The following is a 21,126-nucleotide window of genomic DNA, read 5'->3' as shown; positions in this document are numbered from 1 at the left end:
TTGTGAGAGCCAAAGGAAAGATATCCATGCCAGCTTCATCTATTTCCTCTGCAGGCCAGTGGGTCTAAAGCCCTAACATGAAGGATCGTGAAGGCATTCTTGAACTGCCTTTGAAGGGAGGTTAGGCCAAGATTTTATGCCTTAGGCAGGAGGCAGCCAAGCCTGGCTGGGATGATGTCCTGTCTCGGAAGTGTTTCGTGGGTCCACTGCAACAAATTGCAGAACCTGATCTCAGTCTTCCCGGAGTCCATCCACATGGGTGAACCCAGTAAAGTCCTCTTCAATACCTGTTGCCTTCTCCCTCCATAAAGATGGTGGTGGGAGTGAGGTCTGTGGATTGGGTGTATGAATAGAACAGAGAAGATGGAAACGACCCAGTCTCAAATTTGTGCAATTTTTATTTGACAGTTAAAAATAAATAAGTAAATAAGAAAAAAAAGAAATGCTCAGCCTCTAAGACTCTGATTCCTCCACCTGTGGCCCGTAGGTTGGCCCACACTTCTGCTGGGAAGGGGGTGGTTTAGCCATGAAGGGGATGCTGACCGCCCCTGTGGGGAAGAGGGCTCAGGTCTCTCTACTGTGGTGGCAGCTTTCTCCAATCCTGTCCATCAGAACAGAATCGGCTTTGCAAGGAGCTCTTTCTTCCAAGGCTGCTGCATAGCTGTGTGGTTGGTTTCCCCTGAGATTGAGATAAACTGTTATTAGTTTGATTGCAAATAAGGAGATGAAATTGGTCAATGAGAACATTGTTCACGCTGGGTCGTGTTGACCCGCACAATACCATCTCATGATTCTTTTTGAATCAAAACACTCTGCATGTTCGCATGACTTCAGCTTCTCTTGTTCTTCCGAAGATGGGGAGAGGTGAGGACCTTTCCAGACACAGGCTAACTTCTGGCTCATCTTCTCCATCTCAATCTCCCAGTTCTTTCAGAATTTAAAGAGATAGCTTTCACATCTTGATATCAGCTCTTCTCACTTCTGAAACTGGTGGCGACCCACAGGAGGCAGTGTGGAAAGGATGGAGTGGGGAGGAGGAGGATGTGGAATGGAGTGGTGGCGACCCACAGGAGGCAGTGTGGAAAGGATAGAGTGGGGAGGTGGAGTATGTGGAATAGACTGGTGGGTACCCAGAGGCAGTGTGGAAAGGATGGAATGGGGAGGTGGAGCATGTGGAATGGACTGGTGGCGACCCACAGGAGGCAGTGTGGAAAGGATGGAGTGGGGAGGAGGAGGATGTGGAATGGACTGGTGGGGACCAACAGGAGGCAGTGTGGAAAGGATGGAGTGGGGAGATGGAGTATGTGGAATGGATTGGTGGGTACCCAGAGGCAATGTGGAAAGGATGGAGTGGGGAGGTGGAGCATGTGGAATGGACTGGTGGCGACCCACAGGAGACAGTGTGGAAAGGATGGAGTGGGGAGGAGGAGGACGTGAAATGGATTTTCTCAGCAGAACCGTCGCCCATTGAGACACACAGCTGCTGCAGCATTCCTCATGGGAGCTTGTTTTCACAGCTTCTAGATGTCATGTTACTGGGTCAGAAAGATGTAGAGCCCAGTTTTAGATAGATGGGGGCCAGTGCTGGTGTGGTTAGGATTTGTGTCCCCACCCAAATTTCCAGTGCTGGTGTGGTTTGGATTTGTGTCCCCACCCAAATTTCATGTCGAATTATAATCCCCGATGTTGGAGGTGACTGGATCATGGGATTTCCCTGGTGGACTTCCCCCTTGCTCTTCTTGTGATAATGAGTGAGTTCCCACATGTGGTTGTTTAAAAGTGTGTAGCAACCTCTCACTTCACTTTCTATTCCTCCTCTTCTGGCCATGTAAGAGGTGCCTGTTTCTCCTTCGCCTTCCATCCCAATTGTAAGTTTCCTGAGGCCTCCTCATTGCTACTTTCTGTATAGCCTGCAGAACTGTGAGTCAATTAAACTTTTTTTTTCTTTCATATGGAGTCTCTCTCTTTTGCCCAGGCTGGAGTGCAGTGGCGCTATCTCGACTCATTGCAATCTCCGCCTCCTGGGTTCAAGCGATTCTCCTGTCTTCGCCTCCCGAGTAGTTGGGATTGCAGGCACCTACTACCATGCCTGGCTAATTTTTATATTTTTAGTGCAGATGGGGTTTCATCATATTGGTCAGGCTGGTCTTGAACTCCTGACCTCAAGTGATCCACCTGCCTTGGCCTCTCAAAATTTTGGGATTACCGGCGTGAGCCACTGTGCCTGGCCAAACTTCTTTTCTTTATACATTACCCAGTTTGAGACAGAGTCTCACTCCTGTCACCTAGGCTGGAGTACAGTGATGCGATGTCAGCTCAATGCAACCTCCACCTTCCGGGTTCAAGCGATTCTCCTGCCTCAGCCTCCGGAGTAGCTGGGATTACAGGCACCTACTACCACACCTGGCTAATTTTTGTATTAGCCAGGGTAATTTTTGTATTTTTGTAGAGACAGGGTTTCACCATGTTTTGCCAGGCTAGTCTTGAATTCCTGAGCTCAGGTGATCCATCTACCTTGGCCTCCCAAAGTGCTGGAGTTGTAGGCATGAGCCATTTTACCTGGCTCGTCAGTTTCAGGTAGTTCTTTATAGCAATGCGAGGATGAACTAATACAAGTGCTGTATGTGATATTGAGGTAAAGAGGCCTGGAAGTTTGGAGGAAGGAGATAGAAGCTCTCCCTGAGGAGATCAGGGAAAGCTTCCTGGAGGAGGTGGCCCTTGAGTTAGTCCTTAAGTTTGGATGTATGGAGATTGTGGAGAGGAATTCCAGGAGGAGGGAGCCCTATGAGAAAAGACACAAGAACAGAACAGGATGAACGTATATGGGAGCAGGGAGCAATTTTATCTGGATGTATCACAGGGAGTGGAAGGGGAGAGTGGGGTGGAATTTCAGATGGACAGCAGGTCTGGCTGAGAGGGTTTTGAATGGTTGGGGGATGAGCTTGGACTTTGTCCGCTAGGGAGAGAGGGGAGTCTTTGAACATGTTTTAACACAGAGGTGATCAGAGCTGCGTTTTAGAAGATGTGATTTATCTGTGTTTTTTTATTTTATTTTATTTTTTGTTTTTAAAGAATTGACTAAAAGCATGAAAAGAAGAAGACTGTTTTGTGAGGTGTGAAAATGACATAAAATTCAAATTTCTGTGCCCACAAATGAAGTTTTGAATTCTACCAATAAAATGTTGATAGAAATTTGTTTTCTGTCTTATCACGTAAGTACCTGTATAATATACTCAGTTTTGCCACTTGGCCTGCAAGGCTTAATGTATTTACTCTCCAGCCTTCTATAGAAAATGTTTATAAATTCCTGGGATAGGTGAAAGGGAAGAGAGACTGGTCTGTCTGGGATTCCAGAGAGGCAACCATTGTACCAGACACAGGCAGTAGCTCCCAATCTGTGTCCCGTGGTAGAAACAGATTTTAAGTGACAAAACAAAGAAACAAAAAATGCTGTGTGGGTTTGCCAAATGCTGGGTTACATAGAGTTAAACAGATCTCTTTGCAGGACTTCTCAGAGCCTTTAGCACTTTAATGGTTATTGTGACTCTTGGAGAGGGGCAGATGACATGTGATATTTTCTAAAATCAATTGACCATGGAAGCTCTTTTCCAGGGATCCATATTCTAGGGAACTCACCGTGGGGAAAACTGGTCCAGGGAGGGGGAGTGAAGAGGACAGCGAGGTTGGAAAGGCAAGTGTGACTGCAGCCAAGGGGCATGGAGGCTGAATCTCCAGGGCTTGTGGGAGGACACGACATCCTGGAGGGCTCTGAGGACCCCAGCCTGAAAGTCTGGATAGTGACGGTGATAAGTCGGGGGTGTTCTATGGGGAGGGCCAGGGAACAGGGGAGGGGGAAGACTCTGAGGTGTGTATATGGAGATCTCTTATCTGGAAAATGGGGTAACGAGTCCCACATTCTATGTGAATATGGACACTGATACTCACGTGGACGCTCACACTCATGTTGTCATATCCGATATTTGTGAAGCACCAACGATGTGTCAGGCACCGTGCCAGGGGTTACCAAATGCTCTCTGTAGAGAACCAAATGGGAAACATCTCTGGTGGTGGTGGTCTGGATTTGGCCTGCCCGCTGCGGTTTGCTCATCCCCGCGCCATGCTTAGCACTTTAATGTACTGGTGTTAAACTAGCTTAAGACTCATAAGTGCCCTTTGCTTTCTTTATCAGCAGTTTTAAGATAGTTAGTAATCTGGCCGTGTGCGGTGGCTCATGCCTGTAATCCCAGCACTTTGGGAGGCTGAGGTGGGTGGATCACTTGAGGTCAGGAGTTTGAGACCAGCCTGGCCAATGTGGCAAAACTCTGTGTCTGCTAAAAAATCCAAAAATTAGCCAGGCGTGGTGGCGGGCGCCTGTAGTTCAAGCTACTTGGGAGGCTGAGGCAGAAGAATCGCTTGAACCCGGGAGGCAGAGGTTGCAGTGAGCTGAAACTGTGCCATTGCATTCCAGCCTGGGTGACAGAGTGAGACTCTGTCTCAAAAGAAAAAAAAAAAAATAGGTTAGTAAACTGTCCAAGTTCATAGCTAGTAAGGGCTGGAGGCCATGCTGGAGCCCAGGCGGTACATTCTGAGAGCATGCAGGAAACTCTGACACCTCAGTACTGCTGAGTCCTACCCTCAGTTGTGACTGTTGTTGCCGTTATTCCAACAGGTGGTTGTTTGTTGGGACAGGAGCTCAGGTGAGGGGATCCTGAGGTTGGGGTTCACCTGCTGTTGTGTTTCCCAGGGGAAGGGGCAGTGGGTGGGGACCTTGCTCACTGAGGAGAACAGGAGAAGGGTTAGGGATGGAGGCCAGGGATTAGCACACAGGGCAGTGGGAGAGTCAGAAAAGGCAGGAGGGGAGACAGTTGAAGAAGGAAGGGGTGGCTCACACAGCCAGTGTTGCTGGGAGACATTTTCAGCAGGTTAAGGGCTGCCAAGATGCTGGTGCAGTTGCTGGCTGTGGTCACCAGGTGTGGCAGATGCTGCGGGTACCATCCGTTCTTGTCCCCTTGGTTCTCATCGTCTTGGTCCATTCTAGTGGGGTTGTTTGGCAGCACCCATGACTCTCTGCTGAGGACTTTCTTTCCTTCCAAGCTTGGAGTAGACCAGAGGTGTCAGGGATAAAATCCCTAGTAGCAGCCTCAGCTGGTGATGTTGCCCCGTGGTAGGGGAACAGGTTCTGCATCATCTCCAAGTGGCCCCTAGGACGGGGCCCCTGTTGCCTGCATTGGCAGTCTCTTCATAGCACACCCTGCATCGGCTTTCCTCCTTTCCCCAAGTCTCTTCTGCACTCAGGGACTCACCTCCTAAATAAACTACCTGCGCTTGAATCTTCATCTCAGGATCCACTTCTGGGGGAGCCCAAACCGAGGAACCAGAAACCATCCAGAGAGTTGTCAGTCAGGTGTGTGGGAGTCATTGGCTTAGTCATGCAGTTGAAAGCACTGGTTGAGCACCTGCTGTATATCTGCCAGGCATGGGGATAGGCCTTGGAGATACAAGTGCAAATAGACAGACGTGACGTCTGCCTCCCCCATGCACAGTAAATATGTTCAGGAAGGGGCTACAAGGAGTAGGGTAAGTGCTTTGAAGGAAGCTGCAGAATGTGGAGGGGGTCGGTGGAGAATGGAACTATTTTCCATGGGGAGTTCAAGAAAGCCCCCTTGAGATGGGGTCATGTAAGCTGAGACACAAGGGGTGGGAAGGAGTTGACCAGGCAAATCACAAAGGGAAAGGTGTTCGAGCAGAGGGAACAGAAAGTGCAAAGGCTGAGCTTGAGTGAGCTTGGTGAGAAGGAGTAGGTCAAAGGCCGGTATGGATGTGGGCGGGGAGGAAGAATGAGGGAGGAGAGGGAGGAGCAGGGAAAGGAAGGAAAGGAAAGGGAAGAGAAAGAGAAGAGAGGAGACTGGGGCGGGGAGGAGAGAGAGAGAGGAGGCGGAGGCAGAGACAGAAGTTGAATGTGGACCTAAAGGTCCCAGGGGAAAGTGTTCAGCCCAGGAGAGAGGGAGCCTGTAAGGCAGAACGTCTGTCTCCACACTTGTCAACAAGTGCTCGGAACTGTACCTCTCATCAGGGTAAGGAAAATAAATATGCAAAAAAGCCTTCTGAAACATTGCGAGAACGTTTTCAACACAAGTTTCAAACACAGTCACAGGGTCAACATGTGCTTTCTCTTGAGAACAGTTTTGCATTTGAAACCTTTTCTTACTTCCCACTAATAGGAGCCTATTCAGGTAATTTTCTTTTCTTTCTTTTATTTTTTTAAAGGCTCCTTTTAAAGCACAATGACCTTTTCCATTTTATTTTTTCTTTCTGTAGTCACTCATGGAGAGAGCAAGACAACAGCACAGCATTGCACTGCCTGCCAGTTTGAGGGAAAAGGAGGGGGTGAGTAGAAAGCAAATAAGTAGACAGACATACGGAGCCTGCAGTTGTTGAAGGTGTGTGCGTTTTCTGGAATATTCAGCGACAGCTTCTCATTGGAAAGTAGGGTCATCAGTTGTTCTGGTTTATCTGGGATTGAGGGAGCTCCTGGGATGTGGGACTGGTGGGTCACCCCCGTCCAAACAACTCAAAGGCATGTGTCAGAGATATGCTGCCTCTGCTGGCCACCCAGTTGGACCCTCATTCTCCAACACCTGCATCCAGACTTGCGGTCCTCGTTTCCACTCCACACAGCCCGCCCAGGATCGGGGAGTTAGCCTCCCTTCGAACACTCCAGGAGCTTAAGCGTCAATATTAACTATTTTTGTTCTCTGAATAGCCTCAGCAGACCCTCCACTAGGGCAGCCAGTTGTCCCAGTTACACCTGGGAATGCAGGCTTCCTGGAATGTGTTACTTTCCATGTTAATACAAGAATGGCCCTGGGTAAACTGGGATGGTTGGTCACACTGCTGGAGAGGAAGAGTTTCTGGATCCTGTTCCTATCACCGATGGACTCGGATATTCCCATGACTTATGTTTCCTGAGCCTCAGTTTTGTCATCTGTAAAATGGGAGGTAATGCTAATGCCCATCTCATCCTTATAAAGTGATTAGCATAGTGCTGGGCATACAGTAGGTACTTAATAAATGTTTGCACAATAAATGCTCATTTTGTGATTATGGATTAGGCAGAGTAGACTGCATACACAGAGAGATTTCAAGGGCTTGGGATGACTTTTCATCCACCGAAAACCTCTCCCTTACTCTGCTGCCAATCATCTTTCCATTGAGAAGTCATTCCTTGGGCTCAGGACCCCTCACAGTTTTCCACCAACGTATTAGGTTGGCACAAAAGTAATTGCGATTTTTGGCATTAAAAGTAATGGCAGAAACTGCAGTAACTTCTGTGCCAACCTCATGTATCAACAGCAGAAGAGACGGACCTCATACTGTCAGGAGCCAGGACCAGGGTCATGCGGGTGCTTCCTTCGTCTCAAGGCGCTTAGACAAGGATCACATTGAATTGAAGTCCAAAACTGAATCATAAAAGTTCAGGTGAATTTCTTTCTTTTTTTTTTTTTTGAGACAGAGTCTCGCTCTGTCGCCCAGGCTGGAGTGCAGTGGCCGGATCTCAGCTCACTGCAAGCTCTGCCTCCCGGGTTCACGCCATTCTCCTGCCTCAGCCTCCCGAGTAGCTGGGACTATAGGCGCCGCCACCTCGCCCGGCTGCTTTTTTGTATTTTTTGGTAGGGACTACAGGCGCCTGCCACCTCACCCGGCTAGTTTTTTGTATTTTTTGGTAGAGACAGGGTTTCACCTTGTTAGCCAGGATGGTCTCGATCTCCTGACCTCGTGATCCACCCGTCTCGGCCTCCCAAAGTGCTGGGATTACAGACTTGAGCCACCGCGCCCGGCCCCAGGTTCAGGTGAATTTCTTATTTGGTTTCATTTTCAATTCATTTTTAAAATATAAAAGCAGTTTTATAGTTTTTTTCTCAGTTGTTGTTTTATCTTTCCACATTCGGACCTCTCAGAGAAACATACCCAAAGCCTGGGAAATTCTGAGTTGTTTATCTTGTGAGTTACACTTGGGCCGTACCTACCTGGGATGGAGAGCTGTGGCTCTAATCGAATGTGTCTCTGAAGACATAATCATCTCTGAATGACACAGTCATTCACACCTTAGTCTAAACAAGCACATGCTGTAGAAGTTCACAGAAAGTGCGGTAGCCTGGGAGTCAGGGGTCAGGGGACCAGAATCCTTCCCTGGACTCTGCTACTTAGTCTCTGTGGTTCTTTGGTGAGTAACTTCCTCTCCATGAGCTCCAGCCACCAAATCTGAGAAACCAATTGGACCAGATAGATTAGTGGGTTATCACCTGTATTCTGAGGACCCTGGGAGTCTCAGGGGAAAAGATGACGCTCTTTATCTCCCCCTCTGAACAACGAGCTTGGTTCCACCAGGGCCCTCCCTTTGATCTGCTTTATAGATTAGCATTCTGGGTAAGATTTCAAGGTTTTGATACTACCCAAGTCATGAAACAGCTCTTCTGGGTCATTTTTTAGGTCCTTTTTGGCCAGAGTAACTAACTGCTTGTATTTGGCCCCTTTGCTGGAGGAAAGCACTTGGGGCAGAGGAGTCATCTCAGGCAGGTGCCCTTGTTGGCTGTGAACCTGGGAGCCTGGGCACAGCTTTGCAGTGGGCGGTGTGAGGGCACAGCACCCAGCTGTGACAGGAAGCCAGTGACTAAGGATGTGCTTCCCAATTTTGAGAGGGTTAAGGACAATTATTTATTTTGAGTGTGCCCCAGATTGTCGTCATCCTTCCCGTCCTTGGCAGAGGCTCTGATGACAGCATCCTCCGCCTGGCTCCACTTCCTGGCTGCTCAGCTTCCTCTGTCTGACATGCTCGAGCTTGGCTGCCTTTGCACGTACGGTCGACTTCCAGTGGGTAGCTGGTGGAAACTTAAATGTCCACAATGGGGGAATTTTTCAATCTGTCATCGTGCCTCTATCCCAAGGATAGATGTACAGAGCTGTTAGAACAAGAGATACATCTGTGTGATGGGCATTAAAATATCCCCACAACTCAGGTGAACTCTAAAGCAAGCAAGCTGTAGAACTAAGGTCTGCTGTGATCATCTTTATACTAAATGTGCACTTGTGCTTGTTGGGTACCTATATAAGTAAACGCATAGCAGAGGGTCTCCAAGTCTTCATGCCAAGCTGCGAATAGGAGTTACCTTTGGGGACAAGACTGGGGTGTGAAAACATTGCTCATTCCCACTGTGTGCAGGCTCAAAGCTAAGCATTTTAAAGGCCTTATTACATTTAATCCTTAAACAGATATTTCAGGTAGGTATGAGGAAACTGAGTCCCAGAGAGGCTAAGTAAGTTGTCCAAAGACACACATCCAGTAAGCGATGGAGCTGAGATCCAAACTCAGGAGTCTCTGCTTTGAAACCTTCAGTGCCTCTCTGATGAAAGGGACTTTTGCTTTGTACCCTATGTACTTCTGTATAACTTGAATATTTTATCCTGAGGATGTACTCATGCATGACTTGTATAATAAGGTAGGAAATTTTAAAGAGATAAAGAATGGTTTGTGATGTCATCTTTCTATGCACTGAAATGGCACTGCCCATCACTTGAGGTTTGGCAATAAAGATCTCGATTCTTTCATCAAACAGTGGCAGAAAGCATGGCTTGAGCTTTGCAACTATCTCTGGGAGAGGCCTCACAAACCCTGAGTCATGTACACCATAGTGTGTAATAGATAAGCCACTGGAGAGGACAGGATGCTGCAGGAGGAGGAGGGACTGAGGAATCAGAAGAGCTAGTGTGGGGTCCTGGCTCTTTGTATTTGACAGCCTGGTCTTTATCTGTATGGAGAGAGACTCTGTAAAAGGCAGGGCAGACCCTATGCCTGTGGGTGAGTCATTATCACATCCATGCGTGATGCCGAGTCTGAATTTTATCCTAGCAAATCTCTCCATAAGCTACAGTGATGACAATACAAATAATTAATATTTATTTCGTATTTGCTTAGGGGTCAGCTGCTGACCTTAGCAAATTGTTTCTAAAACCCTAACAGGCACATAAATCACTTGGAGATCTGGCTCACAGGCAGATTTGCTCTCAGTAGGTCTGGGACAGGGCCCAAGATTCTGCATTCCTAGGAGGCTCCCAGGTGAGGCTGAGGCTGCAGGCCTGTAGACCACACTGTGGGTAGTGAGGATGAAGAGGTCAAGGCATAGGCTGCTGGGGCTCTAGCCTGCATCCCTTTCAGGTGGGACCTTAGCCGTGCTACCTCCCTCATAGGGTTGTTACAAACATTAAATCAAATAATGCACATGCAGACTCTTGGCACAGTGCCTAAGGCATAACAAGAGCCTGTTGAATGGAAGTGATGATGGTGATTAATATCTCTTCATAATCTCTCAACGACCTGGAAGTTAGGTCCTGGGATTCTCCCTTATTTGACAGATGGTAGAACCAAGGCTCAGAGAGGCTAAAAGCTCCCTCAAGCTCTTGCAACCAGAAAACAGGCTGGCTAACTCCAGCGTGGGATTCTCAGTCTCGGTGCTCCTGACATTTGGGGCTGATTGTTCTTTGCTCTGGGGTCTGTTCTGTGCCTGGGGGAGCATTTGTAGCATCCCTGTCCTCTACTCAGTGGATGTCAGTAGCATCTTCATCTCCCCAAACTGGGACAACCAAAAATGTCTCCAGACGTTGCCAAATGCCCCTGGGAGAACAAAAATCACCCCCCCCCCCAAGGTTGGGAAGCCCTGCAGAACTTTTTTCAGGCTTCATATAGACATGATATTGTCATTCAGGCCATCTAAGAGTTCACTGAGGCTTCAGTAGGAACTGAGAAAATTGTCTCTAATGCTGTGATCAAGGGTACCACATCTTTTATTTTTTAAAAAATGTCCAAATAGTTCCAATTCAGCTGTTATTCAACTGTTACTCAGCTCTTTGAAAAATTTTTGGGCTGATACTATGTATTACCACTTGTTTGAGTTTAGTGCTATGAAATCATTACCATTTTCATCTTTTTTTTTTTTCAAAGAGATGTTGCCAGCACTATCTGTAAGTATGCTTTTATTTGCCGTCTGGTATCTACATATAATGGAACTTCTGGAAAGTGGAATTTACGATTTGCAATCTGTGGCCGTTTCTATAGCATTCTGATTTGCAACAGGATTCACCTCCTGGTCTGTACTCTCCTTGCATGCTACCTTATGTTTGACTAATTTAAGGTTCTAATAGATGTACTTGCAGAATGTTCCTTCATTTATCACTAAAGCTGCCTGGACCGCTTCAATGAAATTGTGCTGACCTCATTTAATTATTTGTAAAACCCGTGTTCCGATTCTGTTGGCAAGGTTTTGGGTATCTTTTTATGTTTAAGGAAATTAAAGAGCAAACATCAGATAATGTATTGAGTGCTTACAATAAACCACAGTGGTTTCTCTGAATCTTCCAACCATTTATTGGAGATAATTTATACCCATTTTATGGGTAGGAAAATCCAAAGCTTAAGTCTCCTTTTATAATCACGCAGAGAATAAATGGTAGAGGTGGGATCTGAGTTCCAGACCCCAGTGTCCACACTCTTACTGCTTTGCTGGCTTGAATTTAGCCATCGAGAATAAAGTGTCATTAATTTCCTCCTCTGCTGACCTGCTATAAAGCGACCAGTTCTGATTGTTGGTTGATGCCACAGTTTCCAGATGCGGCACAATCCGTTATCTGGATGTTCCATCTGCCTAATTTCACACTTCAACTGCTGAGAAATGGCTGGATTTTCAAAGCTGTGGAGACACAACCAACAAGTCTTCACTTACTGGTAGGAAGACAGGAGGAGTTGGGGGCAACCTTGAGGGCCTGGCAAGATCTCAGATTCGTGAATGTATAAGTGGTGCCCACCTGTGTGGGGAAAAGGTGGACTGTGGGTCTGCCAGGAGGGTGAGGTGCCTTACAAAGATGAGAGCCACTCAGACCTGAGTTGGCACCACTTTTCTTGCCAAAACTCATCTGGGTCTCCTCTAACTCAAGGCAGCAGGATGGCAGCACAGGAGCTACATTTGGGTCTGTTAGGCCTGGTTAGTTGGCACTGATTGAGCACCAACTGCATGCATGGTAGGCAAAACATTAGAATTATATCAAAGACATAGAATATTCGAAGGAAACTGCTTTAAGTTTCTGAGCGTCACTTTCTCTGTTTGTGAAGTGGGGATAGGAATGCATAGTAAGTCCCCAGGATCAATTGAGCAGGTGCCCATGAAAACATTTTGAAACTTACAAGTTGAATTTCATTGCAACACATGTTTACAGGATGTTTCACACTATGAATCAGGCACTGGGAAAATGAGTTAGACATTGTTTTTTATTAGAGGACCTCAGCCATTCTCTAGAGATTGTAGTAGTCTGGGCTCCTGGGGCTAAAGGGACAGAACTGCAACTCCAACTTTGTTTAGTAGAAAAGAGAATTTATTGGTTGACATAATTAAGATGTCTAACAATATGACTACTTCAGGTAAGGCTTGCTCTAGGAGCTTGACGACCAGTGTCATCAGGACTCAGGTTTGTCCTCTTTGTTCTTTTCCTATTCTGTGTTCTCTTCCATGCTGGCTTCACTCTCAAGAAGTCCCTTTCCACAGGGTGGTCCCAGTGGCATCAGGCTTTCAGCTTCCCAGCTCCCAGCTCTAAGTCCTGCAGAAATAAGTCTTTGTGTCCAGGCTACTCTATTAGGAGTCTTGGGGTTCAGTCTTACTGGCCTTCACTGGGTCATGTGATCATTGCTTAGCAATTCCTGTAGCCAAGGGTGATGCATTGCTCTGATTGGCCATACATGGGTACAGGCTTCTTGCAGAGGTCGGCGTGGAGTCAGCTCACTCCCTACCTGGACTGAAAGTGGGAAGAGAAGTCAAGGCTTGTAGCAGCAGCAGCGAGTCATCTCAGCTCACTACTGTGGGTATAATGGGTATACAGTCTGGAAAATGTCAGTCAATAGAGGTTTTCCGAAAGTTGAAAGAGAGGATAAAAGTTAAGACACTAACTCCACCTTGGACAGAAGTGTTCAGAGAGGCCTTCTAGAAGTAGCAAGTTTTAAGCTGGGTTTTGAAGGATGCATAGGAGTTTACCAGGTAGAGCAAGAGTAGGCCAGGCAGAGGGACAATCAAGATAGAGCATATTAAGAACCTAGAAACAGAAGAAATTGGAATTTGGCTCCAGAGGTGATGAGGAGGCATTCTAGGTTTTTGAGCGGAAGGAATAGCTGATGAAAATGACATTTTATGATAGTTTTGAGAGAAGAGCTGGTAGGTCACAGGAAAATAGCTTCAGGAAGTTCTCAGGGGTTGGGCTTTTTGGCCTCCACATAAAGGATATGGACTAGAGACTTTGGGGCCAGCTACTCACTAGCTGTGTGATATTGAGCAGGATGCTTCACGTATAAATGTGCCTCATGTGCAAATGTGCATATTCATCATAGTGATTCCTACCTCATCGAGTGGTCATGAGGATTAAATGGATTAATGTGTATAAAGCACCCAGAACGGTGCCTGGCTCAGAATGTGGCTCATCTAAGTGTTGGTCAAATGAAAACAAATCCACTTACTGCAGTCTTTCCCCTTGAGTGTTTTGAGGAAAACCGCTTTCCTAGGACGTAATGGGTGTTCACACAAAAGAAGAACAGAATAATCGAATGTATTTTGGCAAATGCCAGGTTCAACGTGAATAATTATGACTGTGGCAAATATGTATTATGTGCTTACCAGGGGCCAGGCACTATGCTTTATGTGCTTTTTTTTCTCCTTCAGTTCTCACCACCGCCCTGCAGGGTTACACACTGGAAAGTGGCAAGACCAGGATTAAAAGCTAGAAGTGGCTCACTCCGGATGTGAAGCTGCTGCCCTCTAGGCTGTACTGATTGCTTTTTCTTTAGGACTTCTCAGAGCCTTTACTATTTACATGTGTACTTATAATGTCCATTGTCCAGGCGGAGAGGATGTAAAATACTTCCCAAACGTATTGGATTGAAATCTCCCTCCACCCTTAGTGTGTCTTTTGGGACATGAAACGTGCACTTTGAGCGGAGAGTGCTTAACAATTAGTCATGAGAAGGTGAATGATGAAGAAACAGAATAATTCAGGGAACATTCCTCTCAAAGAATGACATGGCTTTCTGCCCCTTAAATGACCTAGATCAGCTGCCTAATGGGCTGTGGGTGTCCCTTGTGTGCCAAAGTGACATGGTCATTACAGAACTTGCCGGAAGGGTCTTCATCACTCCATCCCATTATCTGTGTAAGTTTCAGCTTCTCCCTGAATTTTGCAGCCTCTTCTCAGGGAGAAAAAGTGAGCAGAGTCCCATTTAATAGGCTATTTGTTATGACCACCCGTGACTCTGCACTCGAGCAGTGGCCTTGTCTGTTTTCCATGAATACCTCAATCAGCACCAATATTGAAATTGACAAGAGGTGAATGCAACTGATATAATGCGTGATTGATTGACCTCGTCTTTTGCTGGAGAGATAAGTGGGGGCAGGAGTGTGGATAAATGTGCGTTCCAGTAAAAATGCTGAACCATATTTTTTTGCACATCTAAACCACAGATGCAAAGAGAGGAGGAAATGAATGCCTCTTTTAAGCTTCTGCCAACACTTCACGTTGCCTAGGGAAGGGACTGTGTTTGCCAAGATGGAATAATTTATAATCCCGTTTTGAACTTGGAAAGTTTGCAACTTTTTTTGTTTTTTTTGGAGGGAGTAGTCTATTTAGGTTTATTAGTGATCACCCACTAAGAGGTCAAAGCTAGCAATAAGAAAAGAAAATAGGAACTAAAATTGGCAACTTTGATGGGGATGGAGTAGAGTTTAGAATTGGGCTTGAGAAGGCTGGGGGTGGGTGGATGGAGTGGGGACTGGGCTTCTCTTCTGCCTCAGGGAAATGACCAGGTGTAGGTGGAGAAGGGTCCTGAGAGCATTGCATCTCAAGGGCCCCAGGGGAATAGGTAGACGGCCTCAGTTGCTTAATGCACGTGGCCCATCCTCACTGCTGAGCCACCCAAGAGGGCTGTTCCTAGTGCTCCAGCATAGAAGCCAAAGCTCTCAGCCTCACACTCCTGATGTTTTCTGCTTTCCCCACCAAAATCACCTCCTGCCCTCCCTACTCTTTGCATTCAGACATTAACTCACTGGCCGTCTCACTGCAGCCCCACCCTCTCTTAACCCTTTATGACCTTACCCTTGTTCTGGAGGTCCCACTGCCTGGAATGAATGCTCTTCTCACCTTTACCCCCAGCAGACTCCCACACATCATCCCTTCCCCATGGCCACCTCCCTGATTCCCGCAGGAGGAGGTGATGCCTCTGTAGCTCACTAGCCTTACTTCTAAGAATGTGCTTTGGGCCACGTGCAATGGCTCACACCTGTAACCCCTGCACTTTAGAAAGCCAAGTTGGGCAGATCATCTGAGGTTAGGAGTTTGAGACCAGCCTGGCCAACATGGCGAAACCCCGTCTCTACTAAAAATACAGAATTAGCCAGGCGTGTTGGTGGGCGTCTGTTATCTCAGCTACTCAGAAGGCTGAGGTGGTAGAACTGCTGGAACCCGGGAGGAGGAGGTTGCAGTGAGCTGAGATTGTGCCATTGCACTCCAGCCTGGACAGCAAGAGCGAAACTCTGTCTAAAAAAAAAATAAAAAATAAAAATGTACTTTGGTTGCATTACTGCTTGTATTACAACTTAGGCTTGAGCTGTCTCCGCACAAGGCTCAAATCTTGGGGTGTAAGGACTGTGGCAGGTTTCTGTTTCATCTAGCACTGTGCTTGGCCCTTAACAGGCTCTTAGTATACACATGTTGAGAGGTGAATAAATAAGTTAGTGCTCTCATTTTCAGAATCTGTTGGGAATTTCATTTTGCTGTAGTAGAATCCTTCCACCCCCATCTGTCGAGATTTAAACACACAAACTTCTATTTTCCCTTATAAATAAGTCAGAGAGAAGCCCTCCAGGGTTGGCATGGTGACTCTGTAAAGTCATCACAGACCTAGGCTTCTTTGGCAATTCGTTCTGTTATGCCTATGAGGGACATTGTCATGGCCCAGTGTGGCTGCTGCTGCTCCAGCCATCACATCTGAGTTCGAGACAGTAGAACTGGTGTGATGAAAAGAGTGCCTTTAAAGGGAATTCCTGATATTATATAAGCACTTGGATTTATATTTCATTGACTGAAATATAATCTCATGGCCACACCTAGTGGCAAGGGATTTTGGGATTCTCTGAGAGAGGGAGGGGAGTGGATGTCTGGCATGAAAGGCGGAATAATGTTTCCCTGAAATAATGTTTCCCTGATGATACTCACATCCTGATCTCTGCAACCTGTGGATATGTTAAGTTCCATGGCAGAGGGGCATCAAGGTTGTGGGTGGAATTAAGGTTGGTTATTGTCTGACCTTGAGATAGGAAGAGTGTCTGGGATTGTCCTAGTGGGATTGATGTAATCATGAGAGTTCTTACATTTGGAAGAGGGAGACAGCAGGGTTCAGAATCAGAGTGATGTCATGGGAGAGAAACTCCACAGTCCTCTGTTGGCTTTGAAGGTGAAGGAGGGGACCACAAGCCAAGGAATGCAGGTGGCCTCTAGCAAGTGGGCTAATAATATTCTCATTATTCATAAGAAAATGAATAATCCCATAGAAACACCAGGAAGGAACACAGCCCTCCTGACACCTTGATTATGGCTCAGGGAGAACTATATCAGACTTCTGACTTCCAGTAATGTAAGACAGTACATTTGTGTTTTAAGCCACTAATTGGCATGAATTTGTGACAGCAGTAGCAGGAAAGCAGCACATGGGTGGAGGCAGCTATGTGCTGCGTCATGCTTCCAGACACATCTCAGACGACATAGCACGTCCCTTGGTTGAGTTGGGGGCTTCTTTATAGTGGGAGGCTTAGGACAAAGGCTGATCTCTGCCAAGGGATAACCAGCTTTTTCTATAAAGGGCCAGGTCATAAATATTTTAGACCTTGTGGTCCAGTGGACACAGTCGAGGATATATGGGTTCTTAGGTTACCATCTGCAATGCAATCCTTTAAACATGTGAAATTGATTGTTAGTAGGTGGGCTGCACACAGACCGTGAGCTAGATTTGGCCTGTGGTTTGCTGTTGCCACTTTAAGGAGTGTGTGTTCCTGTGTGTCTGTGTGTCTGTGTCTGTGTGTGTGTATGTATATATGTATGTATGTATTTATTTATTTATTGAGATAGTCTCGCTGTGTCACCCAGGATGGAGTGGCATGGTGCGATCTCACCTCACCGCAACCTCCACCTCCCAGGTTCAAACGATTCTCCTGTCACCCTTCCGAGTAGCTGGGACTACGGGTGCATGCCACCACACCCAGCTAATCTTTTTGTAATTTTAATAGAGACAGGGTTTCACCATATTGGTCAGGCTGGTCTCGAACTCCTGACTTCAGATGATCCACCCACTTTAGCCTCCCAGAGTTCTGGGATTACAGGCATGAGTCACCACGCCCAGCCAGGAGTATTTATTTCTTTTAAATAAAGTTAAGGGGCCGGGTGCAGTGGCTTAAGCCTGTAATCCCAGCACTTTGGGAGGCCAAGGCGGGTGGATCACGAGGTCAGGAGATCGAGACCATCCTGGCTAACACGGTGAAACCCCGTCTCTACTAAAAATACAAAAAAATTAGCCAGGCCTGGCGGTGGGTGCCTGTAGTCCCAGCTACTTGGGGCGCTGAGGCAGGAGAATGGCGTGAACCCGGGAGGTGGAGCTTGCAGTGAGCCGAGATGGCGCCACTGCACTCCAGCCTGGGTGACAGAGCGAGACTCCATCTCAAAAAAATAAAAATAAATAAATAAATAAAGGTAAGGTACGATTTTTGAGTAAATTTCAAAGAATGAAGGATACAAAGAGAGAAGAAACTGGAAATTCTCCTTCTCAGCTTCTCTTCCTCCAATTTTACCTGCATAACAGGCTTTTCGACCTTGGTGCTATGGACATTTGCGGCTGGATTGTTCTGTTGTGGGGGCTGCCCTGTGCCTTGTAGGATGTTGAACAGCAGCCCTGGCCTCCGACCACCTGATGCAAATAGCACCTCCTACCCCTGCAGTTGTGACAACCCCAAATGTCTCCAGACATCACCACACGTCCTCTGGAAGGCAAAGTCACTCCAGCTGAAAACTGACATACTCCTGTGTATGTAACCACTCTGTAGTTGGGGGTATCCTTTGGGCACTCCTTTCTTTTTTTCTCTCCCTGTTTGCTTGTAATTCCTTCCTTCCCTCTCTCTTTCCATCATTTTCTGCTGCTTCTGTTCCTTAATAACTATCACAAGAACAGAAAAGCAAACACCGCGTGTTCTCACTCATAGGTGGGAATTGAACAATGAGATCACTTGGACTCGGGAAGGGGAACATCACACACTGGGGCCTATCATGGGGAGGGGGGAGGGGGGAGGGATTGCATTGGGAGTTATACCTGATATAAATGATGAATTGATGGGTGCTGACGAGTTGATGGGTGCAGCACACCAACATGGCACAAGTATACATATGTAACAAACCTGCACGTTATGCACATGTACCCTAGAACTTAAAGTATAATAAAAAAAAATTTTATTTTATTTTATTTTGAGATGGAGTCTTGTTCTGTCACCCAGGCTGTAGTGCAGTGACACGATCTCGGCTCACTGCAACTTCCGCCGCCCAGGCTCAAGTGATTCTCTTGCCTCAGCCTCCCAAGTAGCTGGGATTACAGGTGCCTGCCACCACACCCAGCTAATGTTTGTAATTTTAGTTGAGATGGGGTTTCACCATGCTGTCCAGGCTGGTCTTGAACTCCTGACCTTCAGGTGACCTCCCCCCCCCCCCCCGCCTCGGCCTCCCAAAGTGCTGGGATTACAGGCATGAGCCACCATGCCTGGCCTGCTTTTCTTTTTAAAAATAGGGCAGTATTCTTCATTTGTATTCTGTAGCTTAAAAACTTTTATTAAAGTATGACATGCCTATAGAAGAAATGCACAGATAATAAGGGCACGGGTTATGAATTATAACACCGATGAACTCGCACCCAGGTTAGGAAAGTTTGCCCTTGACAACTTTTAATTTCACAGTATATTTTCATGCACTACATATAGTGTTTATATGATATACTATTTTATAAAATATGTATGTATGTAAAATATAGTATGTAAATATCAAAGATAGTTTTTTTTTTTTTTTTTGAGACAGTGTTGCTGTGTCACCCAGGCTGGAGTGCAATGGCAGGATCTCTGCTCACTGCACCCTCTGCCTCCTGGGTTCAAGCGATTCTCCGGCCTCAGCCTCCCGAGTAGCTGGGACTGCAGGTTCCCACCACCACACCCAGCTACTTTTTGTATTTTTAGTAGAGATGGGGTTTCTCCATGTTGGCCAGGCTGGTCTTGAACTCCTGACCTCAAGTGATCTGCCAGCCTCGGCCTCCCAAAGTGCTGGGATTACAGGCGTGAGCCACTGCACCCAGCCTTGTGTATTATTTTTCAATGTACCAATATATCCTGGATGCTTTTCTGTTTTAGCCAGGTGAATCTCCCTCATCTTTGTTTGAAGGGGGCTGGAATGAGGCTCCATCCCTCTACCCCATCTCCAGGATGACCCACACCTAAGCCCAGTCAGCACACGTTATTCCCTGGGTCAAATGAATTGTTTCAGAATGGGCACGTGGCCCAAAGCTGACTCGTCTCCTCACTGGGCTTGAAGGAGAGTGGATGTGTTGCTGGAGCTGCGGCAGCTGTGTTGTCACCATAAGGGAAAGCTAGGACCCACCCAAAGGAAGCAGAGCATACACTTGGAGAGAGTAGACTAGATGTCACTGGCGTGTTGGGGGTCTGATTAAGCCATTCCGAGGCTAGACCAACCCTGATGCTTTCAATCCAGCATCCCGGCTTGTGAGAAGCTCAAAGAATAGGGTACAGTGTCTTTTCACTTCCCATCCCCTGAAACTTCACTCCATCTCTAGTGAGACAGTGGGAACATTCCTTGGAAGCAAAACCAGACATACACATTAGGTTGTCTTAGGAAAGCCATTTTGCATGAAATCTTAAACTTGGGGCATTAGTTTCCTTTCAGCTGTGAAATAACACCCAGAACTTAATGGTTTGAGACAGTTCATGTTTATTCTCTTACAGTACTGGAGGTTGGAAGTCCTACATGGGTCTTACGAAGTTAAAATCAAAGCATCAATGGGGTTGTGTTCCTCCTAGAGGCTCTAGGGGCGAGAATCCATTTCCTTCCATTTTCATCTTTGAGAGGCTGCCTGTATGCCTTCACTGGTGACTGCTGCTTCCGTCTTCACAGCCAGTCAGGAAGGGTTAAATCCTTCTCACACTCCACATGTCCAGTCCCTTGCGACTCCACTGGGACTGCCTGGATAACCAAAGAGAATCTCCCTATTTTAAGGTCAGCAGCCTTTATTCCATCCATGGCTTCATTCTTCTGTGTGTCAATTCTGGAAGCCAAGGCTCTAAATCATGGTATCTCCAGGGTTCGTTCCTTCTGAAGGCTGTCTGTTTCAGGGTCCTTCTCTTCCAACTTTGGGAGAGCTCAGGCATCCCTAGGATCACAGGCAGTGTCCTCCCCATGTCTTCATGTCATCTTCCTTCTGTACGTGTCTGTTTTCATATCTGGATTTTCTTTCTTAAAAGAAGGGCACAAGCCCATCAATCAATGAGTGGATAAAGAAACTGATGTGCACACACACACACACACACACACACACACACACACACACACACACAATGGAATACTACTCAGCCATAAAAAGGAATGACTTGATGGCATTCGCAGTGACCTGAATGGAATTTGAGACATTATTCTAAATGAAGTAACTCAGGGATGGAAAACCAAACGTCATATGTTCTCACTTATAAGTGGGAACTAAGCTATGAGGATGCAAGGGCATAAGAATGACACAGTGGACTTTGGGGACTCAGCGGGAAAGGATGGGAGGAGGATGAGGGATAAAAGACTGCAAATTCGGTACATTATATACTGCTTGGGTGATGGGTGCACCAAAACCTCACAAATCACCACTGAAGAACTTACTCATGTAACCAAATACCACCTGTTCCCCCAAAACCTATGGAAATAAAAAAATTATTTAAAAAATAAAATAAGGGCATAGTCACATTA

This window comes from Rhinopithecus roxellana, chromosome 20 (genome assembly GCF_007565055.1).
Source record: "Rhinopithecus roxellana isolate Shanxi Qingling chromosome 20, ASM756505v1, whole genome shotgun sequence".
NCBI classification, from domain to species: domain Eukaryota; kingdom Metazoa; phylum Chordata; class Mammalia; order Primates; family Cercopithecidae; genus Rhinopithecus; species Rhinopithecus roxellana.
This window is presented reverse-complemented; position numbering follows the sequence as displayed.